The following is a 25,670-nucleotide window of genomic DNA, read 5'->3' as shown; positions in this document are numbered from 1 at the left end:
AAGATTGTAATTGTGTCTGTCCCCCCATTATCCAAGTTAATCTCAGTCTGCACCACATTAGTGATGGGGTGAGCATCAATAAGGTCATGTAAGGATAGTAAAGGTTTGTAAAAACCGTTCAGTCTCTTAATGGTCACTTCTTCGACCAGATCTAATAGCATTTGGTCAGGGTACCCACGGTTGCTAAACATTTCTCTCAATAATTCACATTCTTTTGTGAAATCGGTCAATGTACTGCACATTCTTCCTGCCCTCACTAGCTGTCCTTTTACAATAGACCGTTTCTGTTGGAACGGATGGAAACTAGAGAAGTGCAGGAATGAATTGCAGTATGTGGACTTTCTAAATACTGTTGAGATCAGTCCTCCATTTGCCAGGTCCTTTACTAGCCTGACATCAAGATAGTCAATCTCACATGTTGAAAATTTAGATGTGAATTTTAGAAATTCTGTTGTTGAGTTCATAATTTCAACTAAACCTGCGGCTTCTAATTCCGAGCCCCTGAACAGTATAAAGATATCGTCCAGGAACCTGGTATAGAACACAGTAGATTCCATTATTCCAGGAATCTTCCTTAAGATGTTAGCTTCCCAGTACCCCATAACGTAATTGGCTACTCCTGCCCCACAGGGGGAACCCATCGCCACACCACGTTTTTGAAGGAAGAAGTCGCCATTGAAAGTGAAGTAGTTGGAGGTTAAAACAATATCAAGTAGTTCTGTTACCAAATCCACTTCTAACTTTGAAGCCCCTGAAGTCCGAACCATAGAACCAGTCCACTCTACCGCTTCTTGGTGGGGTATACAAGTATATAAGTCTACCACATCAATGGTTAAAAAATTATTTTTGCCATTGTATGGGACATCATTGATGTTACGAAGGAAAGACCATGAGTCTTTACATATACTGGGGATGGCTTTAATGTACTTGTCCAAAATGTTGGTAATAAGTTTTGAACAAGGGTATGTGATAGACGACCTCCCATCTATCAAAGCTCTCATAGGGGGGTTATTAATGCTCTTATGAATCTTAGGGATTCCAAACATGACGGGTATTTTTGGACAATTTATGTCAATATAGTTGTATAGGTCTATGTCAATTTTTCCAGTCAGGAATAAGTCCCTAAAGTAACCTCTAATCCTATGGGTTTGTCCATTCACCTCGTTCCTAGAAGCCTTAGTATAAGCATCAGTGTTTAACACCCTAGACATTTTCTCATTATATGTGAGATTGTCTAATAGGACTAGGCCCCCTCACTTATCAGGTTTTATTAGACGTACTGGTAACCTGCAAAACTCATCCAGTAACGTAAGTTGTTCCTTGGAGATGTTCGAATTACCTTGGTTTACTCTATCGGTGTTATTACTAGCGAGGTGCCTAAAGTCTACTTCACAGATGTTCTCAAATAGTTGTAAATCTGCATGTAATGGTGGATTAAACACACTGGCTAACTTTAAGTTCGACAGTCCATTGCCACACCCTCCAGTATTTTGGTTGACCACCTCGTTTTGTTGATTGAACAATAACTTTAAGTTCATTTTCCTTACAAAACATTTCAACTCAATAATCTCCCTAGATATACTCCCAGAGCTACTTGGAACAAAAGAGTTACCAAAAGCTAGTAGTTCTATTAATTGCTCGTCAAGAATAATATCAGAGAAATTATAGATTTTAAAATCTCTGTTCCTGTTGGTGAGTATGACAGGGGAATCATGTGCAATATGTGGGGGTGGTGTATTACAGGCTGTTTGTCCATCAGCGTCAACCACATTTATTAATTCTTTCTCCTGTTCGTATAAGGCCTGTTGTTGCGTTTGCCTAAAAAATTGTTATTGCCATTACTGTGGTTGACTACATTGTTAGTACCACCTAAGTTGTTCTGGTTATTACCAGACCCACCATGATTTCTAGCGAAACCTTTTAATCTATTGCTCCGTCTTGGTCCTGTGCTGCTATGGGCCTCATTGTTCTCCTCTGTTATATCGTCCAAACCTCCCCTATCATCCACTGTTTCTGCCGTCTGACTATCACTTACAGGGCTTAGTCGAGTAAGTTTGGGTCCCTTCAGTTTAGAATAAGCACAATTGTTAGAGTAAGCTTCCCTGTCTCTAACAAGTTTTTTACTTTTATTGGACTTCAACTTGAATAACAGAGTGTCAATACTAGATAGGATCCTACCATAGTCAAATTTGTATCTGGTAAAATCCAAATCTGTTTTTATATCGTTATCCAAGCTGTTAATTTCTTCCATTAATAAGTCTATATGTTTTGCATAGTACTTAATAATAAGTTCCAACAGTTGAATCCCCTGCTGTTGGAAAAGTGCTTCTAAATCAGTGGAAAAAACCTGGTCAGTTATTAAGCCCGATGGTACAAAGCTATTACGTAGCCCTTTAGGTATTATATTCTTGCTGACACATTGTTTGAAATAAGCAGATTCTAACTGTAATTTTTTCAACTTAAGCAATTTTGAGTCAAAAGATTTCAATTTATCTGCTAAACATACATTTCTATTGTTTAAAACATCATTGTTAGATAACATACTTGGCTGTCCAAAAGTCAAATTTGCAGTGTCCAGTAGCCAACCTCCTAAATCTGGCAAGCCAGAGTTTGTAGCGTCAAGTCTGTTGTTAAAACTCACTGTTTCAATTCTGTCAGTCCGTAAAGTGGGGCGTTCGTTAGTAACCGCAACGGCATAGCTAGCTGGCCGTCCTGCCGTTTCACCAGCCTGAAATCCGTCACCGGGATCATCTAACAATGATGTTTTAAACAATAGAAATGTATGTTTAGCAGATAAATTGAAATCTTTTGACTCGAAATTGCTTAAGTTGAAAAAATTACAGTTAGAATCTGCTTATTTCAAACAATGTGTCAGCGAGAATATAATACCTAAAGGGCTACGTAATAGCTTTGTACCGCCGGGCTTAATAACCGACCAGGTTTTTTCCACTGATTTAGAAGCACTTTTCCAACAGCAGGGGATTCAACTGTTGGAACTTATTATTAAGTACTATGCAAAACATATAGACTTATTAATGGAAGAAATTAACAGCTTGGATAACGATATAAAAACAGATTTGGATTTTACCAGATACAAATTTGACTATGGTAGGATCCTATCTAGTATTGACACTCTGTTATTCAAGTTGAAGTCCAATAAAAGTAAAAAACTTGTTAGAGACAGGGAAGCTTACTCTAACAATTGTGCTTATCCCAAACTGAAGGGACCCAAACTTACTCGACTAAGCCCTGTAAGTGATAGTCAGACGGCAGAAACAGTGGATGATAGGGGAGGTTTGGACGATATAACAGAGGAGAACAATGAGGCCCATAGCAGCACAGGACCAAGACGGAGCAATAGAATAAAAGGTTTCGCTAGAAATCATGGTGGGTCTGGTAATAACCAGAACAACTTAGGTGGTACTAACAATGTAGTCAACCACAGTAATGGCAATAACAATTTTTTAGGCAAACGCAACAACAGGCCTTATACGAACAGGAGAAAGAATTAATAAATGTGGTTGACGCTGATGGACAAACAGCCTGTAATACACCACCCCCACATATTGCACATGATTCCCCTGTCATACTCACCAACAGGAACAGAGATTTTAAAATCTATAATTTCTCTGATATTATTCTTGACGAGCAATTAATAGAACTACTAGCTTTTGGTAACTCTTTTGTTCCAAGTAGCTCTGGGAGTATATCTAGGGAGATTATTGAGTTGAAATGTTTTGTAAGGAAAATGAACTTAAAGTTATTGTTCAATCAACAAAACGAGGTGGTCAACCAAAATACTGGAGGGTGTGGCAATGGACTGTCGAACTTAAAGTTAGCCAGTGTGTTTAATCCACCATTACATGCAGATTTACAACTATTTGAGAACATCTGTGAAGTAGACTTTAGGCACCTCGCTAGTAATAACACCGATAGAGTAAACCAAGGTAATTCGAACATCTCCAAGGAACAACTTACGTTACTGGATGAGTTTTGCAGGTTACCAGTACGTCTAATAAAACCTGATAAGGGAGGGGGCCTAGTCCTATTAGACAATCTCACATATAATGAGAAAATGTCTAGGGTGTTAAACACTGATGCTTATACTAAGGCTTCTAGGAACGAGGTGAATGGACAAACCCATAGGATTAGAGGTTACTTTAGGGACTTATTCCTGACTGGAAAAATTGACATAGACCTATACAACTATATTGACATAAATTGTCCAAAATACCCGTCATGTTTGGAATCCCTAAGATTCATAAGAGCATTAATAACCCCTCTATGAGAGCTTTGATAGATGGGAGGTCGTCTATCACATACCCTTGTTCAAAACTTATTACCAACATTTTGGACAAGTACATTAAAGCCATCCCCAGTATATGTAAAGACTCATGGTCTTTCCTTCGTAACATCAATGATGTCCCATACAATGGCGAAAATAATTTTTTAACCATTGATGTGGTAGACTTATATACTTGTATACCCCACCAAGAAGCGGTAGAGTGGACTGGTTCTATGGTTCGGACTTCAGGGGCTTCAAAGTTAGAAGTGGATTTGGTAACAGAACTACTTGATATTGTTTTAACCTCCAACTACTTCACTTTCAATGGCGACTTCTTCCTTCAAAAACGTGGTGTGGCGATGGGTTCCCCCTGTGGGGCAGGAGTAGCCAATTACGTTATGGGGTACTGGGAAGCTAACACCTTAAGGAAGATTCCTGGAATAATGGAATCTACTGTGTTCTATACCAGGTTCCTGGACGATATCTTTATACTGTTCAGGGGCTCGGAATTAGAAGCCGCAGGTTTAGTTGAAATTATGAACTCAACAACAGAATTTCTAAAATTCACATCTAAATTTTCAACATGTGAGATTGACTATCTTGATGTCAGGCTAGTAAAGGACCTGGCAAATGGAGGACTGATCTCAACAGTATTTAGAAAGTCCACATACTGCAATTCATTCCTGCACTTCTCTAGTTTCCATCCGTTCCAACAGAAACGGTCTATTGTAAAAGGACAGCTAGTGAGGGCAGGAAGAATGTGCAGTACATTGACCGATTTCGCAAAAGAATGTGAATTATTGAGAGAAATGTTTAGCAACCGTGGGTACCCTGACCAAATGCTATTAGATCTGGTCGAAGAAGTGACCATTAAGAGACTGAACGGTTTTTACAAACCTTTACTATCCTTACATGACCTTATTGATGCTCACCCCATCACTAATGTGGTGCAGACTGAGATTAACTTGGATAATGGGGGGACAGACACAATTACAATCTTAAGTGAAGAACGTGACTACTCCTTGAGTTTTATTACTACCTTTAGTAGTAATTCTAGAGGGGTTCTGGCCATAATACGTAAAAACTGGCATTTTATTTCTTCAAACTCACTACTGGCTGACAAATTGGGAAACAAACCAAGGTTCATCTTTAAGAGATTACACAATTTGAAGGAACTGGTTTAGAGAGATGTACCGCAAAACATATTTCAGAAAAGAAGAGGTATGTTTAAGTGTGGTTTTTGTAAATTGTGTAATAAGGTCAGAATAGGCGAAACATTTACGGTTAGGGACAGAAAGTACCATATTCGGTTCACATTAAACTGTGAAAGTAAATCTATTATATATATATAGCCATGTGTGTTTGTTGCCAAGCGTTCTACATCGGAAAAACGGACCGTAGGGTCCGGGACCGTATGTACGAACATATGTATGCCATCAAGAACGATAAAAATGACAACGCACTGGCAAAACACATAGGTTTAAATCCAGGTCATAGCTTCCAGTTTATGGCCATTGATCAAGTGCCCTTGAAGATGAGGGGTGGACCTTTCTCGTTAATACTCGAGAATCGAGAATTAGAATGGCAGTTACGCCTGGATGCATTTAGACACCCTGGCTTGAATAGTAACTGTAATATAGCCCCAGTATTGAAACTCAGGAGTTATCTCAGATAGTCCACAGGATGGACGACTATTCTTTGGCTTCAATTAGCTACCTAGAGTATAGTATTAAATAATAAAAATAATGTAGAAAATGTCCTTTCTCTTGTTGTTAAGTATGTTTTGGAGTACTTTTGCTTCATATAGAAAAAAATCCTTTTTGTGTATTAACAATAAATGGGGATTATCTTTGAAGTTCAATCAACTTAATGTGTGTTGTTTCTGGGTTGAGACAACACTTTTTTTCCATATATTAACTACTGTTTTAAACAACAGATAAAGTAGTAACTAGTATATTATATAACAGACATCTGACTACATTCTTTAGCTGGTCTTGTCTTCTTTTTAAAACGTATACCTTTTTTAAAATGTACTTTTAAAATGTATCTAAGGTATACACGTTTTTAAACATGTGGTGTACATTCATGTTTTTACTAATTGTATTATTTTTCATGAATACAAAATATATATAAAGGTAAACTTTCATATGCTTGTTTAAAATTGTAATTTATCCATTAATGGATTTGAGGATGCTGGAAGATGTCACTTCCTGTACTTTTTTGTTATATACGGAGTGCATCCTTCGTTTCCCACACTTCCTCTGAAGAAGCTACAGAATTCTGTGGCGAAAACGCTTGTTTTTTTAAGAATAAAATTGCGTTAAGGACCAGTTTGTGGATTTATTTTGCTGTCAAGGACCTCGTTGGTGTATCTATTGGTTTTTCTTTTCCTTTCGTCAGTTTGTTAATTTCTACAATATCTATGCTACTGTATTGTACAATATTTTGCCAAATATAAGGTTTGAACTCATTTTTTCATGCATGATAATTTAACAAATGCTACCTTGTTAGCATAATAACTGCTGTGATAGCTGTATATTCAAATCAATATGTGACTATACAGAAAATGCAAGGAAATGGATATTTCTCTCATCAGTCTACAAGTTTTTCATCATTGAAAATATATGTTCATTGTGGGCATTGCTAATAAGAATAGCAAAAACAAATTCAATGATTTGTTTCAAGTTGCGTGCATCACATCCGCTAAATTATTCAACCCATTGTTTGTCAACTTCAGTGTAATTTGCCTTCAAATTTGGAATGACTTCTTTCAAGCACAGATACTCGGCATACAGCACTTTTACTTACTTTGGAATCTGAGTCCTGATTATCATTCACTGTTAGTTGGAATTTAACAATTACTTGAAACTAAAATCTTAACTATTCCTCTGTTAGACACACACCCAGTTATCCTATTTGTGTCACGTTTTATATTACAACCACAATATGTAAAGAGATGACATAACTGAATACGTAGCATAGATTTAAAACTTAAAAACTAGATAGGTCACGCAGAAATAAAACATTTAGATCTGTGCTGGCAACTTGGCATTCGTAATAAATGTATTTGATGACCTGAGAAATTATTCTAGCATTGAAGAGCACAAGAATATGTTTGAGCACAGTAATATTAATAAGACAACAGACAATTGATTTTTTTCTGGAGAATATGCTGTCCATAAAAGGCAGTCTTTGTTTTCCAGACAGTGTCCTTTAATTGCAGACAGTCCAGAAGAATTCCGGATGGTTGGCAACCCTATTTAGGAATCAAGCTCTGGTCTTGTGACACATTTTTCCACAGCTTTTTATGTGAACTGCTGGAATTTACTGCCTTCACTTAATATGTCACCTTATATTCATAGGTTCATAGGTTCATAGGTTCATACTAGGCTATCTGCCCTAGGGCATTTATAAGCCTAGCCAGAGTGTGTTTGGCTTTTGCCACCCATTTTAAAATAATTTTGCTATGCCCTTTTTCGAGGTTAGTATATTGTGCCTCTGTCTAACAGTGACACAGAAGTGATACCCGGGGTAAACCTACGAGCTCCCATCCACTCATCAAGATTCCTCTTGAAGAAAGTCAAAGAGGGACTCTGCCTAACCTGGACTGGGATTTTATTCCAGAGTGAAGGGAGCCTCTGGGTTATGAATCTGTCCCTCCAGCATGTCCTATTTATTTCAGTGCTGAGGTTCAAGTCTCTCAAGCGCGTAGCTCGATGGGATTTAGATTTTCTGAGGTGAAGCATGTCAATTAATTCCAGGTTGGACATGGCTTTATACGTCAGGCACAGATCGCCTCTGAGCAGGTGGTACGCCACTGAGTAGAGCTGGAGTTTCTTTAACCGGGCAGCATATGGCATCTGTTTGAGCCCTTTGATCCTCTTGGTGAGGTACTTTTGGGGTCTTTCCAGTTGCTGCAGGTGTCTAGTAAGGTACATCCCAAAAGGGGCATTGTACTCAATTATGGGCCTGATGAGGGATGAGTAAAGAGGCACGATGACCTCCGTTGATCTAGATGTGAATCCCTTCATGATTAGGTGGGCTATATAAAATGTTTTTCTAACCACTTTGGCCACGTGGTTGTCAAATGAGAGATTGCTATCAACTTGGGTCCCCAGGTCCCTAATTACTTCTTCTGTAAATAATGGATTACCACCTATGTGGTAATTTGTGGGCACTTTGTTTTTGCCAAAGGGGATGACTATACACTTTTTGGCATTTAGCTTGAGGCCATGGCTCTGGCACCAGTTGTCTGTTTCTATGAGGCCCTTTTGGAGGATGCTTGTGTCGGCTGGAGTGTCGATTATGGCACCCAGTTTGCAGTCATCTGCAAACTTGATCAGCCACAGTCCTTCCGTGTTGGCCTGTACCTCTGAGAAATATATACCGAACAAGAGAGGTCCCAGGACTGAGCCTTGTGGGATGCCACTTGTAACTGGTTTGGAGTCTGACATGGCTCCAGCAATTCTAATCATGTGGGTTCTGTCCTTGAGCCAGTTTGCAACCCATCTAGTGACATAGGGGTTTATATTTAAGCTGGTGAGCTTATCTATAATGCCCGAGTGGGGTATTTAACGAAGGCTTTTGCGAGGTCCAGGTAGGCTGTGTGGACCACCTTCCCCTCGTCAGTGGCCTTAGTGACTGTTTCAAAGAAATCAACCAGGTTTAAGAGGCAGGATCTGCCCTTAACAAAGCCAAACTGGGTAGGATCCAGTGTCTGTAGGTCCCCAATATCTTTATTTATGAGGTCCATGATGATCCTTTCCATAGCTTTGCAGACCAAGCTAGTCAGGCTTATGTGGCGATAGTTTCCAGGATCCGTTGAGGCACCACCTTTGTGAAGAGGGACCACTGTTGCTGTTCGCCACTCTTTGGGTACATATCCTGTAGTAAGGCTGAGATTGAACAGTAGTTTTATGTTTGGGTTTAGCTCTTCTTGGAGTTCATGTAGGACGCAGCCCAGGACACCGTCTGGTCCCATTGATGCTGTGTTTTTTGCTTTGGAGAGGGCAGCTCTTACCTGAGCATCTGAGATGTCATGGGGGCAGCACTCTGCTGGGATAGATATTTTCCCTTTTGGTGGTTGGGGGGGGGAGTTTGAGCTGAACCTGACAGCTAGGATGTTGGCAATGTCTGTGGGTTCGGTGTATTTTTTGTCATTTTGGACTAATTCTGAGCATATCTGGGAATTCCCACCCAGGTTCCTAACATAACTAAAGAAAGCCTTTTGATTATCCTTGATGTCCTGTGCAATTTTTCTCTCGAAGCTGGCCTTAGATGATTTTATGAGTGCCCGTAGTTTTTTGCTAATACTGATCAGAGATGCCTTCCCTTTTTGGGATTTTGCTCTATCATGTAGTAGCTTCCTCCTTCTATTGTATAGTTTGTTTATGGCTGGGGTCCACCAGACAGGACGTCTGCCTTTGGAGGATTGGGACTTGGTTTTATTTGGGATTGCATGATCCATGCATTCCTGAAGGTGTTCATAGAATGCATTTATAAAGGATTCTGTGGTCTGGGCCATATTTTCCACAGGCCCGGGGGCTTTGAAGGATTCCACCTCGGTTTTGAGGAGTGAGAAATTTGCATTAGAGAAGTTTTTCACTGTGGTTTTCAGGGCAGGGGGTGGAGTCGAGATGTGACTATCCAGTGAGATTAGTTTATGGTCTGATCTTACCAATGAGGGATACACTTCTGGTCTGGAGCATAGAGTCCCCATGTTGGTGATGATCAGGTCCAGTATGTTTTCCCCTCTTGTGGGAGTGGTAACAAGTTGTTCCATAGCATTTGAGTTTATAAATTCTAGGAACCTTTGGGCTAGGTTGTTGGAGCTAGAGTAATGCTCCCAGTCTATGTTTGGGTAGTTGAAGTCGCCCAATATAATGTTGTTTGGAGAGACCTTCATATTTTCCAGTGTTCTCAGGAAGGCCGAGTGGGGTTCCTGGGTTTGGGAGGGTGGTCTGTCACAGGCTATAAACTGGAAGGCAGTTTTACCCACTGTTAGTTGCACATGGATAGTCTCTGATGCTTCGTGCTGTGCCACCAACCTGGAGGTGTGGGTATCTTTGACGAATATTGATACTCCCCCTCCTTTTATGGTTCAGTCCAAGTTTTGGGGCCGAAAAGCATGGTATGAGGTATAACCTGGTAGTGCTGGGGTGCTCTCAGGAGCCTTGAACCAGGTTTCTGTTACTGCACAGATATCGATATTCTCCATGCTAAGGAGAGTTTCGAGTGCGTGCATATTGAGGTTTAGACTTCTGGCGTTGAGTAGTATTACTCTTAGTTTCTTATCCCTTGTGATACCTATGGAGGTGGATTTGCCTTTTGAGCCTTGCCTAAAAAAGGCACTATGGGGGTAGCAAGAGCCTTTGCCAATATCCGAAAGCCCAGGAGTGACAGGTGCAAGCCATCCCTAGCGAAGCATCGTGGCTTGTCGAGCATGCCATCCCAGGCTGACAGGCATTGGATCCCCTTTGAATGACACCAATACTTAAACCAATTGTTGAAATTGATCATCTTGTCTTCATATTGTGGCATCATTCTTGGTGAGGGTAAGATGCTACTCAAGGTCAGGGTCATACCGGCCGATCATATATTGGTATAGGAGCAATGTGAGTCAACGCAAATGTGAGAAATGTACAGAACTTCAAGGCAGAGTGATATTAAGAAATGGATGCTCATCTAATTACAGTTTAGCCCTTTATGTTGATATTACTCTGATGCAAGAGGTTGTCAAGTTCAGGTTTGACAGGCTATGTGGTGCTATAGAACATGAAGTAAAAACAGTTTCTGCAGCTTCAAGTCACGGAAAAGGGAGAAGACATGAAGGAACAATATATAAAGCCTGCAGAAAAAAAAAAGTAGTCCGGACAGAGGAGACCTTAATAGACTTGCAGTCTGAAATACATGTTACAAGACAGAAATTTAACATTTGTCAAGAATAAGTGGTAGCAAGGGGCAAACACATTAATTAGAAAATATAAGAAGTTAGTAAAATGAGGGAAGGAACAGGAGGCATTGACTAAAGAAAAACATGAGGCACTTCCACTGACAGGAATGTCAACTGTTCAGATTTTTGCCTCATATTTTTGGTCCGTTCCTCATAAAATTTGTGGCTTCCTGGAAAATCATTGAAGACTGAAGTCACTAGTTAATGACATTCATTTGAGTTTCAGACTTCATATCTTTTAAAATGTGCATTCTAATGCAAAACCTGTTATTCTAGCAGTATTCTAAGCTTATAAGAGTAATATTTAAAACCAGTCCCTGATTTGCATCCCCCCCCCATTATTTTTGGCTTTGTCAAGATTGATTGACCTTAGAGTTTGTGAGGCATGCAGGGGACTTTGACTTAGGATGCAAAGACAGCAGATGTGATACTCATCCCCAAAGGATGTAAACAGGGCAGATGTGGAAATTATATGCTCTATCACTCTCTTATGAGTCTCATCTGACTCCTAGAATGACCCCATGTTCAGCTACAGCTACTCCCATAGTTTTCAAGGCGAAGAGGGAAAAGGATATCGGTTGCCAGTTCTTTCTTCACACATGCATGTACTCACTCTTAGAGGCAATTTAGAGTCTATGATCCACCTTATGCCATTTCTTTGGAATGTGAGAGGAAACGAGTTAGGCTTAAATTAGTAGTGGCAAATTGATGAAGTCTTTACTGAAAGAAATGGAAATGTTTATGAATGTGAAGGATCTCTATATCAATAAGTGGCACCATTTATGACAGACATGCCTGGCCAACAAAGCATGTTTGAATTGTACAACTGAGTAGTCGGGGAAGTAAAAAGGAACTTAATAGCTATCCTTTAATTAAATTTCATAAAAAAATTGTCAAAGAACCATAAAGAAAACTAATTTTGCATGTAGTAATTCCATGTCAGAGGAACACTTGTTTGCCTGAATAACAAAAAATGATTTCAAGAAAGGCAGCAGAGAGTAATGGTAAAGGAAAAGAGTTTCCTGATCCTTAACAGCTGTAACCAAATAAGTATAGCAGAGCACAGTACTATATTTATTTATTTATTTGTTTGTTTATTTATTTATTGACATTTGATTACTGGGAAAGCCCGACTGAGAAGGAGCCCATTTTCAGCAGAGACCTGGGGAGAAAAGCTCCAAAGTATTACAAAAGATTTTAAGAATAATAATTTTACCACCTTTAAAAATAATACAAAAAAAATACATTTATCCAGAGGATGGGTTTGAGGTTCTTCTGTTGCTTTTTGTTCTCAGGTTTTAGACAGTAGGTGGCAGATTTGGATTAATTAAGCAATAACCGATGATGTGGTGTGGTATATTGAAGATTTACCCATGGTTGGTGTGGTTTAATCACGAAGGTGAAGCCTGAGTGATTAAATAAAGCCAACCGTGGGTAAATTTCAATATACCACAACCACAGAGTTGGTTATTGCTATTATACAATGATGTTATTTAAGAAAAAAAATACTTACTTTTCTTAAATAATGTCTTTGTATAATTGCCCCGTACTGTCCTTCTGCAGCCGGTGGTATGCTGCTGCCTTGTTTTGATGTACTGTGCATGTGTATGGGACTTGCGTTTCCATGCATAGCCAGTACATTGATGATTTGAAAAGGGAGCAACAGAGAAAAGAAAGTCTCTGTTGCTCCATTTTTGTTTTCTTTTTTTCTATTTCTTTTTTTTTTTTAATTAAAAAAAAGTTTGGGCTACTTTATGGGTAGGAGAGAGACAGAATGGAGGAAATGCAAAGAAAATCGGGTATGTATCTTTAGTTTTAAATAATGCACCTGATTTTCTTTGTATTTCCTCCATGCTGCTTCTGTGGTATGTCTGCAGTCTGGACTTTACATTTTTTTAGTTTTTATTGAAAAAAAAAACATAAGTTATAGAATATACAAACGGAAAGAAGTCTAGGTGACTGGAACTTTTTCCATTGGTACATTCTGGGATTTACAACGGGCACACTGTTTGGGCTGGCCAATCAGCATGCACATTTTGGAATATTAATGGACAGTCAGTGTATAATTAAGTATAATATATGCAGTGCTATCAAGTGTAGTTATTACTGATATCTTACATGAGTGCAGACACTTTGATGATGAAACAGTAATTAAGGTATTGCCTGATTATGGGTAGTGGGTGGATCACCTATGACTTCTCACTGTCTCAGATTATCTCTTCACTGGTCAGGGAATGGAAACTAAGGCTCAGACCTAAAAGTACATTGTTATGTACATGGGTATAAATAATCCAAAGAGAGTTTGTTGTACAAAAATACCCATCAATGCTTAGATGAGAAGTTTGACTGCATTATCCCAGTCTGAGTCATCTTCAGAAGGTCAGCTAAGGTTGGTAGAACTGAATGTTCTGTAGATAGCTGTCTTACACTGATGTAAAGGTGAGTGACATGCTGGTAGCAACCACCCCTGGTGGAGAATATGAGCTGCACAGTTATCCTACCAAACTACATCACACCGTCCTACAATTTAGTTGGTAACATACATTGTAATGATTGTACTTCAAATCCAGACTATTGAGAAAGACATAGAGTGAGAGAAGAGAGTTGTTGAATATGACACACAAGAATATTATGGTGGAAAAATAACATATGGTGGGGAGCCATACAACCACATGAGATCCAGCTGCTCGAATTCTACTTTCTCACAGCCAGGAACTTGAGTGACTGGTAGATTGTACTGATAACTGCCTGGGCTCGAAATCAAATATGGTGTTTAAGGCAGATTTGTAAGCTGTGAAGAAGGAGTACAGCTGCTGTACGTTGCCTGAAGACAGTGTTCAAGTTCCCGAAAGGTAAGTGCAGTGAACATTGGCTGGGAATGTGGATTTGTCTAGCTAGCAATAGGGAGGGGTGCTTTACATTTACAGAGTGGGAAAGAGGGTTTAGGCTTAGGGTGTGGGAAGGGAGTTTAGGGATAGCAGAGAGGTTTTAAATATAACAGACAAGAAAAATATTGTAGAAAAAATAACATCTGGGAGGATTCATAGAGCCAGTCAAGCTCCAGCTGCTTGCATTCCACTTCTTCACAGCCAGGGACTCAAGCAACACGTAGCTCATATGGCCAGCTGCTCATGCTGAAACTTGAATACTGTGTTCAATCAGGTGCAGAAGCTATGGGTAGGGAGTACAACTGCAGTACTTCCCCTGGCCTCACTCTAAGTTCAGGCAAGGTTAGTGCAATGGCCATGGGGTGGGAGTGTGGGGGAAGGGAATTTTTAGTTAGGGAGAGATTGTGGAGTTAGGTTTGGGAGCAGGGAGAGTGTTTTAGTTTATAGAGCATTTCAGGGACTTTTAGGTTTAGAGAATGGGAAGGTTGTTTTTGGTTTGGAGAGCAATCGGGGAGTTTTAGATTTATGGAGTGGGCAGGGATTTTGGGGTTAGGGACTTACTATGCTTACAACTGGGTGGAAGTTTTAGGTTTAGGTTCCGGCAGGGCTATGTAGGATCAGGTGTTGCAAGGGCTATATAGGATGAGGGAAATGGCCAGGTGAGAGTTTGAACACTTACTCTTTCGAGCAAGTAGCAGTGAGCTAATAACACATGAGCTCCTGTAGTAGACCCCATCTGATGTTCTCCAAATGGAGTTTCTTCTTGACCATTTCTCTGTTCCACACTTGAAGTGTTTAGATCCCTCACCAAAGGCTTGATGGACCCACTTTTTTTACCTAAATATGGACATAAAAAGACTAACTATGGACAATACCAAAGCGTCAAGGCATAAGATACTACCAGAGGAACCCGGATTAACTGTATATTAGCTCCACTTCTTTAAAAGAAATATTTGTATGTGTACGTGTGTGTGTGTGTGTGTGTGTGTGTGTGTGTGTGTGTGTGTGTGTGTGTGTGTGTGTGTGTGTGTGTATGTTACTAGGTATATGCAGGTGGGAGGTAACTCGTTTGCAGCTGCATTTGTATTTCATACATCTGCAAACTTACTTTGTCAGCAAAACAATAATGACTTTATTTAGCTGTGCAAATTCACAGTCAGTAAAAATATCAAATCTTAAATACACCATTGTTTTAACACAGTGTCATAATCGGTCTCCATCCTCATAAACATTAACTTCATTTCAGGAATGAAATGTAGTGCAAAACTGTACAGAACTGTGTTTTTTAGCAGTTCTGTTATTTTCATTTGTTATAAATAAAAGGTTGCAGTAAACCACACAGATAAATTTAGATATTGAACTAAGCAGATCTCTATAAAAAGCCATGCAACATCCAGAAAAGTAATATACCAACTGAAAACTGTTGTTGACTTTTCATTTTCACCGTCTGAAAATAAGTTCATTCACAGTCCATGAACTTCAGTTAACCCCAGATTTATATTATACTGCTCTGCTAATTATAGAAATTCTTTTCTCTTTCCTACAGTCAAAAGAATATTACTCTCAAACACTGACAGATCGGTGTCAATGTACAGCAGTGGCTTTCAGTTAAAATCCATCGTCCACAGCACCAAAGGGAACAGTGGTGAATGCTATTTAAAAATGAACTTTAGTGGTGTTGTATCTGAGCCATAAATAATGTAAACTGTGAAACTCCCTCCTTAATCTTCAGAAACCTCTTCCTCCATTTTAGGACTAGTTTAGTGTTATCTGAGACTTCAACTCATTTTATAATTATTAGTATTCCAAAATTAGTCTATAGCATGTAATAGGACATAGTGGTTCCCCAAATATGGACTACTGAATCCAGCTTGTTGTGCTGCATAATAATCCATTTGGGCATTATATAATAAGGTGTGTGAAAAACGTGCAGGCTCTGCACTGCATTTCTCCTTCATAAAAAATCAGGCCAGGGACGGCAGATTAATCTGGAAAATTTACAACATAAAAATCACCTAAACATTTTTGTGATGTGCCAGTATGTAGCCCTATAAACAGCAAACTAGCAAATTTCTTGTCATAGTACATGCCAAAATCATTTTTTCTGATTCTTTGCTGCTGGACTCAGTTCACTGTTGAATGTTTTTTGTGGGCTGATAGACTGTGGGAGAGAAGAAAAACAACAGGGTTATAATGTGTGTGTGTGTGTGTGTGTGTGTGTGTGTGTGTGTGTGTGTGTGTGTGTGTGTGTGTGTGTGTGTGCGTGTGTGTGTGCGTGCGTGTGTGTGTGTGTGTGTGTGTGTGTGTGTGTGTGTGTGCGTGTGTGTGCGCGTGTGTGCGTGTGTGTGTGTGTATGTGTTTCTGAAATAATGAATAAGGAGAATTTCCAACTGTAAGCATTTCTTGCATCCCATATACCCCCAAACTTATTCATACCAATTCCAAGGTTGCACAAACATGAAGAAGGGAGAATGAACCAAAACAAAGTAATCACTGCAGTTCACACTAAGAAAGTCCACTGACAGTGATTTGGTAAGGAGAACAGAGAATGGTGTTCTGTTCCTCAGTGATGCGTATTTCAGGTATTTAATATTTGAAGAATTTGATCTCAGCCACCTAGAGATATACCAACTGTATATGTAGGTGTGTGTGTGTGTGTGTGTGTGTGTGTGTGTGTGTGTGTGTGTGTGTGTGTGTGTGTGTGTGTGAGAGAGAGAGAGAGAGAGAGAGAGATTATCGGCACTATCAGCACTGAGAGTGGAAATTACTTAACCCTTGTCTGAGATTTAGCCACAAATCTGCTCAACAATAACACACCATGAAAGTATCTCTTTGGCATCTCTATTCCAGGATTTGTGAAATTGTCAGAAGCATATGATTCCTTTTGGCTAACACTTGCAACATTTCATTCAGTTTCAGTTTCTGCTTCTGTGATGAAAAGTATCTACTTCTTAAATGGAAACAAAAGTGTGAGTAGCATATCCTCCATCAGGACCCACCACTGTCCCTCCTCCAGAGCAATCCAGTGCTTAGAATTCACTCAGTATCTAACAATCGTATACTTAAGAACTGATCGCTTTCTTGTATTAGCCATATAAACAGCCTGCCATTCAAATATCAATAAAATGGTATGCCCCCTTAGTAACCTTCACTCAGCTAATTCAATTCATACCATACTCAGATGATTTTTGTCATAATCACTATTCACATTCACTACTATTCTACTTGCCAAAATGAAAAACGAACTCCAACCACTTTGATGAATCCAGATACAAACTCATATAACATGGAAACTAAAAAAAAAAAATTGAGGAGTATACCTGGAACCATGGCACATCACATTAAGCCTTTTCAAGTCATTCAAAAAAACAATATTATTATAATTTTATTAGTGGAACATTTTTCCATTTTCTATCAAGGAACCCCTATGCAAAACACTTTCAGGTAAACACCGAAAAGCAATCTTACTAACTGGAAATCAAACCGCAGTGTTTGTCATCACTTGATGTTGTCAGATACCTGATTTCCCATCCCATGTGCAACCCACTTAACTAACAGGCTTTGAACTGCTGAAGTTCTGTTTGTAACTACCAATGATAACCAACCTTCTTACTTTACATAGTTTGTTCAGCTCTTAGTATATATTTCTGTGCTAAATAGTTGATTCATTTGCTTCTGCCTCACCCTGAAAACTAAAGTCTTATAGATCTCTCAGTGAAGAATTTTAAATATTTTGCTTAATGTGAATCACCTGTATTATCTGCTTGTATTATGTTGTATTATACGTTTGTATAATTTGTAGCCTTTCTTGCATGACATACGTCATTCTCTCTCTCTCTTTTTTATTTTTTTACTTAGCAACTTTTGTTTACTCGTATGTTTATTTTCTGTAACATTTCAGCATATTGTGTCAGTATATTCAATCTGAGTTTGTCAAGTCTGTATTTTTAATCTCCTCAGCTGTTTTATTCCTTGTGCTGTTTATTACAAAAATATTTTACATGTAGTTTTTCTTCCCTGGCCTTCAGTAAAAAAAAGGTTATATCCAGTAAGAGTTTTCCAGTCAACAAACAAAAAAGCAAATTCAATCAAAAAGACAGACGCATGTAATAGCCATTATATTATATTATATTATATTATATTATATTATATTATATTATATTATATTATATTATATTATATTATGTTATATTATATTCTATAGCACAGAATGCATACAAACTTAGTAGCATTTCATTCATACATATATTTGAGCTGATTTCAATTAGGAAAGAAAGTTTTTAAGTGTAATATTTAAACGTTTTTATAAACATATAGAATACTCTTAAACAGAATAATCTAAGAAGATGTCATAAGTCCAAGATGTGCATTATAAAAATATTTGTCACTCATGTAATGGATCACTTTTGTAAATGGGCCAACAAAAAAACAATGATTCTTGCAATTTCTTGACAAACAAAAAAGAATAACTTTAAAACAAAAGAAAATAGCTGATTACAATGTGAATAACATATTAACTGCCACAACAAAGCAAACGTCTAGGTGCACAGAGGTCGTATGTTCTGCAGGACTCCCAGAGCATGATTCAGAGACTTAATTAATAAGCCCTTTTATCAACAGCATGTGATGATAAAGGCATCAACGAGCAGAAGGCTTGACCAGGAATCATCATGTGTCTGTAGTGGTAGTTTCACAGAACTATCTGTACTCTGTCATCTGTGCTGCAGAGTATCAGAATAATATTCCTTAAAGTTCATAGGTCCATAGATTAGTACTAGGCTAATTGCCCTTGTGGGCAATTTTAAGCCTAGCCAGTTACCCCATGTGGGGATCAAACCCTGCACCTTGTGTCTGCAAGGTAAACACCTTAATCATTCTGCCATCCTCCCACCCCTGTATGCATAGCTGCAGCATAACACCTAGTATGTATAAATCAAAAAGCATGAAACCTGCTATAATTTCTTTCAACTAATGTGATTTATGTTGTACATATTACATGTCAGTGGGCTTCCTCATGTATTCAATTCATTGAGCATTACGAGTACAGATTGCTTTACTATTATGGCAGCATGCATCTGTTGTTTCATGGAATTGTGGCATTGCTTTTCTTGTGTATATCTTGTTAAAGTGTGAAAACAGTGATGTCAGTACTTCTTCTTCAGTCTCAGTGATCTACTGATGTAATGTGTATGCATTGATGCATTGAACGACACCCTATTGGAAGTTTGATACTTGACATTGAGAGTCCCAATCTCCAAATAATTAAACGTGATCTGACAGGTTGAACAGCAAAATGTATAATTCATTGTTATCCGTTAAAATCCTTTTTAGAACAGGACAAGCCCTCCTGCATCCCTCTTCTAGAGGGCTTAAGCCTCTGCACTACCATAACTTGTATATACTGACTTTGAGATTGGTATACCTTGGACAAAAGTGAATTTTCTGAGAAATAGCAAATTCATGCTTAGCATGTATTTCCTATTGATTGCATTTAATTGTTTGGAGTATCAAGACTTGAACCATTTGATCTGAAAAAGTACTACAGGACCTCACACTGCACAAAATTCACTGGTTTCAGCATTTGCTGTTTAATCATAAAGCTGTAATCTGTACATGACCTAAAATACATTTACCAATGAAAGCATTAGAAGAAAAAGCTTGAAGAGGAGAAGCAAGTGGAAGATGTAAAATTCACTACTGGAGCATCAGGCTAAAATGTACTTATAGCTGCTAAAATGTATTTTCTAAAACTTAACTTTTATAGGTACCCAAAAATCATCATGTCAGCTCTGCAAAAAAAAGTTATGTATAAGGATGCAAGACTATTTCCAGACACACATACATTTCATACTACTAATACAAAGCTTAGATTATAGTGCAGATCTGTATCTTATTTTGCATACAACAAAACTGTGTGCGTGTGTGTGTGTGTGTGTGTGTGTGTGTGTGTGTGTGTGTGTGTGTGTGTGCGTGTGCAGAAGAATGCAGCAATGCTGTCCATGTTACATTTATACAGGATGACTTTGTGATTTGTTCTATACGAAGTACTAAAGACTAGCTCATTGTAATATACATTATCCAGACGTTTCAGAAACAAAGGCTGATTTGCATGCCTCATTCTGCATTCCATGTATTATTTACATTTGCCTTGTTATTTTGCCTGGGTATTGTAAGTGGTTGTGTTGCAAAGCTCTACAGGCTTTCCATCATACAGACAGCTTCAGTCTGTTTTTGGTGCACTGCCACCTGTGCAGAGCTCTGTAGATATCCTGTGGCCTAGCCACTGTGCAAGATTTCATATCGTTTGATATGTCACATCATTCATCCCAAACTGAAAGTACTTCCGACATAGAAAATCAAAACCAAGAAGATCTAAAGATATTAATGCTCAATGCTAGGAGTCTAAACAAAAAAACCCCACTCCCTAGCTCTCTTTACCCTAGAGAATGTTGATGTCTGTGTGGTCACTGAGATGTGGTTTAAAGCCACGAAGAGCACACCAGTAGTGCAAGGTTATAATGCCTTCCACACATTTAGGGCAGCTACTTCACAGGCAAGAACTAAAGGTGGAGGTGTCTCTGTTTATATCAATAATAAATATACATCAAGGCTGATCAAACAGGACAATGCAGTTGAGCTGCTCCATGTTCAATTCACCATAGGTAAAATCCAATATGACTTTTAAACTTATTAGAAACACTAACCATCCAACCCAACACCATATCCATGGGTGACTTTGATTACCCCACTATTAATTGGGAATCCTATATGACACCAAACGACATGCACAGAGATTCCTGGGTTTTGTAAACACAAACTCCTTGACCTGATAGTGAATACACCAACCAGGGGTGCAACCATACTGGATCTGGTCCTCACTAATATTGGAGACTGCTACACACCCCATACTGTAATGCCTTCCCTGGTAAGGTCAGACTACAAAATGGTCTCCTTTGAAGTAAAAATAAAACCTGGACTCCCAGCTAGACCCGGAATATTCAGGAACTATTCTAAGGCTAACCTTCTGCTATTAAGTGATAACCTGGCAAAATTTCAAGCCCCCATAAACCTCGAGAACACATCTGCCTATGCAGAACTGTTCACAGAAACCCTGTAAAAGCATATTAATAGCTGAATAGAGGCAGCTGTAACCACCATGAAGAAGTACAGAACTAACTCAATAAATCAAGCCAGCCTAGTGGAATTACAAAATCACTCAGCTGTATAACAGGAGGATGAAAATCATGGCAGAAATTAGATGATGCAGCACCCAGCAGGATAAAAACACTCTCATCAAACTAAACAAACAACTCGAAGGACAAATAAAGTCTATCAAAGCCAAATTTGAGGTACGTTTGGCCTCCCAGGCCAAGGACAACCACAAAGCATTCTTTCACTATGTCTGCAACCTCAAAGGCAGTACACAGTTATGTGCAGAGCTTATTGTAAACGGAGCCACTTATACTGAGCCAGAAGATATAGCAAACCTCCTGGCTGATAAATTCAGCTCTAACTCAGGAAATATCATTAAATATAACTCCCCCTACTATCACTAGGGAACAGGTCCTTAATGCTCTCTCTAAGACCAAGAACACTGCATCAATGAGCCCAGACAATATCCCAGGATGCCTTCTAAATAGCATGAAACATGACCTATCAGGGCCTTTGAAATTACTATTTAATTGTAGCCTCTGATCACGCTTCGTGCCTTATGAATGGAGAAAGGCTACAGTCATCCCTCTGCACAAAGGTGGGCCATCTACAGACCCTGGAAACTACAGACCCATAAGTCTCACTTGTCCTATATGTAAAGCCATGGAAAGAATTATCATGGAGATGATCACTAGAGATATAGTAAACCTCTAGACAGTGGACCCAACCCAGTTTGGCTTCGTCAAGGGCAGATCATACCTACTCAACCTGGTGGACATCTTTGAGAAGATCACCAAAGCAATGGATGAGGTAAAAATAGTTCACACTGCCTACCTTGACCTGGCCAAGGCATTTGACACAAAACCCCACTTGGGCATTGTTGACAAACTCAAGAGGTTAAGTACAAATCCGTATGTCACCCTGTGGATAGCCAACTGGCTCACAGACAGGACCCAGGAAGTTAGAGTTGGGGAGTCCACCTCTACAAAGAGGCCAGTCACAAGTTGAGTCCCTCAGGGATCAGTCCTTGGACCGCTCGTTTTTTGGCAGTTACTTCTCAGACGTCAAGGCCAATGTCAGTGGTCTCTGGCTGACTAAATTTGCAGATGATTACAAATTAGAAGCTGTCATTGAATCTCACACTGACACAAATATTCTCCAGGAGGGGCTGACACAGACAAACAACTGCTGTCAGAGCCATGGTCTAAAATTAAATGCCAAGAAATGCATAATAGTATCCTTTGGGATGGCATCCATCCCTGGTAACTATCATATTGACAAAATACTTCTTAGAGTTTACCCAGTAGTCAGGGACTTAGGGACATGCATAGATAGTAATCTAGCCTTAGATCATCATGTGTCTGCACTGGTGAGGAAATCATTCTATGTTGCGCAACTTATAAACAAAGGTATGGCATCTAAGTCCAAGGAAGTCATTGGTCCACTGTATTCGGCATTCGTCGAACTTATTATTGAGTACAATGCCCCCTTTGGTTGTACCTAACCAGGCATATCCAACAACTGGAACGTCCACAGAGGTTCCTCACTAAAAGAATACAGGGTGTAAGTAGTATGTCCTATGCAGACTGCCTCAAGGTCCTATCCTTATATTCTGTCTCCTACAGGCTTTTGAGGGGAGATCTATGCCTGGCATGCAGGGCGTTGTCAGACCCCACTCTGATGGGCCTCCTGCATATCCACAAAACAAACAGCACCAGAATTTTGCCTGTGATATAAATAGGACCTGCTGGAGAGATAGGTATGTGCCCCAGAGATTAGCCCGCATATGGAACAGGCTCCTCATCTATATGAAGCAGAGTTCCTCTCTAACCCAATTCAAGCGCAGCTTGGACAATTTGATGGGAGACCGGAAATTCATCCCTGGTTTGGCAACTATGTCTCTAATGGACGCAGGTAACCTGTAAATGGTTCATCTCCCAGGCCCATGATTACACGTATCAAGGGTGTCAGAACTTGTTAGAGATTTGGGATGCATGTCTAAGCTTAAAAAGGCCCTTGTGGTTATTAGCTTAGTAAACACTTATGAACCTATTTGGTTATATATAACATGCGTGAATATGTTGTTATACACAAGCACACATCTGTAAGAAGTAGGTCTCAGTATGTTACATACATTACCTATTTTTTTTCTGTTGTTCAGACTATGCAGACATTAGTATATTGGCATATTTGGCTACCTATATATATTGGGAACATGTCTGATACCTCTGTACTGCTCAGATCAGATCAGTGGTAGTTATTAATGAAAAGTGTTATTTAGCACTGGTGGTAGTTACAGATGATTCAGACATATGCAAATTAGCCAGTTATGAGGTATTTCTCATTGCAGCTAAACATGTCTCTGAATTGCATTTTACACAGTTGTGTAAACTGACCTACCTATGGTTCTTTCTGAAAACCAAGGATCCTCTCTTAATCTGTGTGTTTAATTCACTTACCCTCCCCATGTGCCTGGCCATATGCAATGTTCACTATGCCTTTAAGTATTACTTAACCAGTACTGAAGTTGTTCAGCATGTTATTATCAACAAAACAAGTGGTGTTTAATAGTCAAATGCCTATAGTCAAATGCCTACTAATTAACTACTAAGTAAGCAAAATATCTCCGAAATCATTTCCGGTGTTTTAATAATCTCCTAACCATAATTCCAGTAAAAAAAAATGATAGTGCTACAATACAGGTATACAGTAGAGCGTTGATTATCCAAACGTCAATTATCCGAACAGTCAGTTATGCCTTCCAAAGTTTTCGAGTATGAAAGATCATGAAGTCTGAATATATAAACATTGTATGTATTCACTTGTGCATGTTTTTGAGCTTGTAGCCTGCTCATGTGTGAAAAATATTCGTTATTGTCCTCTGGAATCGTTCAGTGGTTGAAAAGTGTATTCACTGCATGCAGAAAAAACAAGATTTTAGAAGTGTTTTTTATGGTTCAATGTATGTTTGATTATCCGAACAGTCTGATTATCCAAACTACCCTAGGTCCCAATTAGTTTGGATATTCGGCTCTCTACTGTAAATGGTACTCAACTTATAACAACCTATATGAGTAGAATTTTATATATTTCAGGTTTTGTTTTATTTGCAAAGAAATTAAAAAAGTCATATAGTCCATATGTGTACTTATTTCCCCAGACACTGTATGTTTGTGTGTGTGTGTGGATATGTGTGTATATATGTATATATATATATATATATATATATATATATATATATATATATATATATATATATATATATACACACACATATGGGTCTACCTGATAACACCGACACGCCAAAACACAGACAACGAAATAACCGACATGACAAAACCGAAAGTTCAAAAACACAAAACTTCACATGCCCGACAAACCACAATCCTGACAATCAACAAAACAAATACCTTTCCCGAAAAACACACACACAACACAAGCACACCAAAAACCTTACAAACCTACACTAAACCTTACATACACAACTATCTATGCACTAACCTTAACCCAAACCCTAACCCTAAGGTCCGTCACTATCGCACACTTACCTTACCTGCACCCTAACCCTAACTCACTTAATCCGCCCCTAACCCTTAAGTCTGTCACTATCGCACACTTACCTTACCCGCACCCTAACCCTAACTCACTTAATCCGCCCCTAACCCTCAAGTCCATCACTATCGCACACTTACCTTACCCGCACCCTAACCCTAACTCACTTAACCCGCCCCTAAACCTAAAGTCCATCACTATCGCACACTTACCTGACCCGCACCCTACCCTAATGTCCGTCACTATCACACACTTACCTTACCCACACCCTAACCCTAACGTACGTCCCTATCGCACACTTACCTTAACATGTCGGTGTTCTCAGCATCGGGATTCTCAACTTTCGTTCTTCTCCGTTGTCGATCTTCCAGTGTTGGTGTTCTCGTTGTTGGCGTTGTGGCCTTTCGGAGTTTTCAGGTAGACCCATATATATATATATATATATATATATATATATATATATATATATATATATATCAAACAAGAAATCTAGCACTCAAAATATAATATAATCCAAAAGTCTTTTTTATTAAGGAAACTTCACCAAAGCAAACACTGATGGATCAGTTTTACAAAAAGCATCATCAGTGTGACCTACCTACTTCATCACTACTTATATCAACTTAAATTGAAATTTGATTATGTAATTTTGCCCTAGAATAAAGAATCAAAAATAATTAAATCACATTAATTAAAAGTGAACATATTTTTCTGACAATAACTACTGAATAAGTATTTCTAAAGAGAAAAAAGGTAATAAAAGGGAATATAGTAACAAAAATCAAATATAGTTGTATATATAACATATGTACTTATACATTATACATATGTACAAAAAGCT

General features: G+C 38.8%; 1 protein-coding gene across 4 annotated transcripts in view; it reads left to right on the top strand.

The window, feature by feature from the left end:
* RGS20 (regulator of G protein signaling 20) overlaps positions 1-25,670 on the top strand; it is a 910,627-nt gene that overhangs the window by 298,005 nt on the left and 586,952 nt on the right. The gene's annotated exons all lie outside the window — the stretch shown is intronic.

Source organism: Protopterus annectens, chromosome 3.part0 (assembly GCF_019279795.1).
Source record: "Protopterus annectens isolate FY-2018-M chromosome 3.part0, PAN1.0, whole genome shotgun sequence".
Classification (NCBI taxonomy): Eukaryota; Metazoa; Chordata; order Ceratodontiformes; family Protopteridae; genus Protopterus; species Protopterus annectens.
This window is presented reverse-complemented; position numbering and strand designations above follow the sequence as displayed.